Consider the following 3,286-nt stretch of genomic DNA (forward strand, 5'->3'; position numbering starts at 1 on the left):
TATGTAACTTCTATTTCTTTTATTTTGTTCTTAGTTATTTAAGTTTTTATAATTTTTTATTATAAAATTTGTTATTTTTATATATCCTATAAAAGTCAATTTATCATAAATTTTCGCATGTTTTTTTTTTTACCAAAGATAGGAGACTCGAACTCACAACCTCTTAATTGAGTATGGGGAGATTATGTCATTTGAGTTATAACTCATTGGCATAAATCTTCGCATGTTGAATCTTCTGAATGTTTAAATTATATTTTTTTACATTCTTAATTTTATTTTTAATTTAAGAGATTAAGTGATAAAATAACATCGATGGAAGCAGCTATTATGCATCTTTTTCTTCGTCTTTTTTGCTTACCTTCTTTTTTGTAGGAATTATAAGCAATTATATATTTACAATGGTGCTTATGCATAAAGGATAAATATAAATTGTATTCTATCTTTTTTTAGTAAAATTTTTATTATTTATCTTAAAATAAAAAATATATATTGTAAATATTGTTTTGGACCACTAAGTATATCATCATTATAGACAATTGTAGAATTTTAAAAAAGGTTATAATTATTCTATGATTATTTCATTTAGTCTAATATATTAATTCTTTTAGTCAAATATTACCTTAAATTTGTGTTGGACTAAAAAATTTTAGGAAAAAATATTTTAAAGGTACAAACTGGGCCTGCAACTTGCTCTTCCTCTCCTAGAGATCCTTCCTCTCCTCCTCTAGTTTGGCGACCTCCTCCTTCAACTTCTTCTCATGTTCTTGATATAAAAGAAGTCTCTCCTCCAACTCTTTGGCCCTCGAGGACGAACCAAGAGAGCTAAGAGGAGTCTTCTCAAAAATATCAAGAAACTTGGTGCACACCGCCGCCGCCCTGATACTCTCCTGAGCCAGAATAGTAAGGTGATTCCGGATAGAAACATCATCCAAGCCTATACGGGCATGGGGATAGATGTACTTCCGGATAAATTCAGGGGCGTCCACCTTGGCTTCACCCTCGAAAGAAGAACTAGGCTCTAAAGCCTTGCACTTCTTCCTTTCAGGCTCAGGGGAGGATCGAGGAGGAGGGGACGACTGAGAAGGAGCAGAAGAAGAGATAACAATAGGTTCAGAAGGAGTCCCCAAATTTCGAGGAGGAGGAGGGGGAGGGATAGCTACCCTGGCACCACCAGTCCTGGCCCGGGACCTTGCCCTAGCCTCCTGGACCCTCTAGTAAGACTCATTCGAATTCCTCCTCGCCATCTCTGTAAAAACAAGTAGTAGCCAAGAGGTCAGACAAGTCGAAAAAAGATAGTCAGACAAATCGAAAATCCAAGAAAACAAATAAAAGCTACCTAATTGTGTTTGGACAAAGGTCGGAGACCCTTGGAGAAATTTTTTAGTATCCAGATATGGGGCCCTCCCCCATACTTCTCGGAGGAACCCCACAATGGCTGCCTCCACCTCATTCAGGTCGTCCAGACCATATTTCTCACAGGGGGAGGCCTCCAACCAATACAGAGGAAAGCGAGGGGCAGAATTCGAATCCAGGAAAAAGGGGTGGTGACCCTCTACAGCTTGCACTTTGAAAAAATAATTTTTGAAGTCATGAAAAGATTCATCAAAAAGGGTGAAGACCCTCCGACCTTGTATAGCCCGGAAGGACACTCATTGTTGTTTATTATTTTGCCCACTGAAGGATTTAGTCATATGGAAGAGAAAAAAGAAAATCCTCAAGGAAGTCGGAAATTCTAAAGCATGGCTGACAAATTGATAAATTTTCAGAAAACCCCAAGAATTGGGATGAAGCTGGGTAGGTGCAACACGGTAGTGGCATAAAATTTCCATCTCAAAGTCAGAAAAAGGAAGGAAAATGCCCAGGCGGGTAAGCATGCTCTCATACATAAAAAAGAAATGAGGGGCTGCCTCCGAAGCCCTCCCAAAGCAGACCCGGTCTTCTGGACCCGGGGCAAGTAGTTCATACTTCCCCTCATCCTCATCAGAGGTGCAGAGCCGGTGGCGAGTGCGAAGATCAGTAAAAAAATCAGTGTCAACCAAAGGTTCCTCCCCCAGGACCGTAACATCGACCCACTGAGCAAGACTTTCAACAGAAGACATTTTCTTTCTTTTAAAAGGGTTTTGGTAAAACCTACAAAGGAAAAAGAAAAGAAAATCAAAAAACATGGTCTCTAAGGGGAAGTACGGAATCAAACAGAAACCTACGAATCAACCTATCCATCCGCAAAATAAAAGCATGCAAACAGTAAGCATGTTACAAAAGAAGAGGAAGAAAAATATAACCTTTATCCGAAAAAGGTTGGAGGAAATGAAAGCCTTCAAACACAAGAATGCTTCACGAACAGGTGGAGAGGAAATTTGAAAAATCGCAGAAACGAAACAATGAAAGAGAGGGAAAGTATTTATAAACACGTTAGGGGCATAATTGTAAAAACGGGTAGTCATTAAGGGGTGCACCATTACCAAGGTAATCAATACCTACGCGAACATCTAACAGACGCGACGTTTGATTAGACGTAACTGTGAAAAATCAAAAGTCACGAAAGTCACGTCGGTTCCAAACAAACACGTCGGTTCCCTCCCCAGTCGGCTACATCCCCGAGTAGAATACTCGAACCCAAAATCTTAAAAGAAATTGGGCTCGAGTAGGGGCACTGATCATACCCTGACCCAATGCTAAGGCCTAGGATCCAAGTAAAAAGGCCCAACCCAAAGGAGTTGAGCCTCACACTACACAAACCAGATGCCACGAAGTCGGCTATCTTCACGACTTGCTCTAAAGAAGTCGGTACGAGGATCAGCTGGCAGATAAACTCTCCCTCAAGAGGATAACTGCCCCTAGAATCTCTCTAACCACTTTCATGAGCCATATCTCAACCACCCTAAGATAAAGGGACGGTTATTCCCCTTAAAAAGTGGCACTACTTCAACGGTGGTTATTGGTTCACCACTATAAATACACTGACACCTCTCAGGTATCTCTAAGTTCCAATACACTCTAAACCTCCTTAACCCCATGCTGACTTAGGTATCGGAGTGTCTTTGCAGGTACCACCCCCCATCTCTTGGAACACACAACTCGGAGGCGGCTCCCAAATATAAACCAAGTCGGAGACCACACTCCTCATGCGCTTGGGCCTCACAAACAAGCCCAACCACTGTCCGGTTCTAGGTAAGCCCCGGAACAATACTTATTAAAATAATATGTGTACTTTTATTTAAATTTAAAAAAATTTAAAATAATAAGAGTATTATATCCTTTTAATTCTTTTAAATTTTTATTTTTC

The sequence above is a fragment of the Arachis ipaensis genome, chromosome B01 (assembly GCF_000816755.2).
Source record: "Arachis ipaensis cultivar K30076 chromosome B01, Araip1.1, whole genome shotgun sequence".
NCBI lineage: Eukaryota > Viridiplantae > Streptophyta > Magnoliopsida > Fabales > Fabaceae > Arachis > Arachis ipaensis.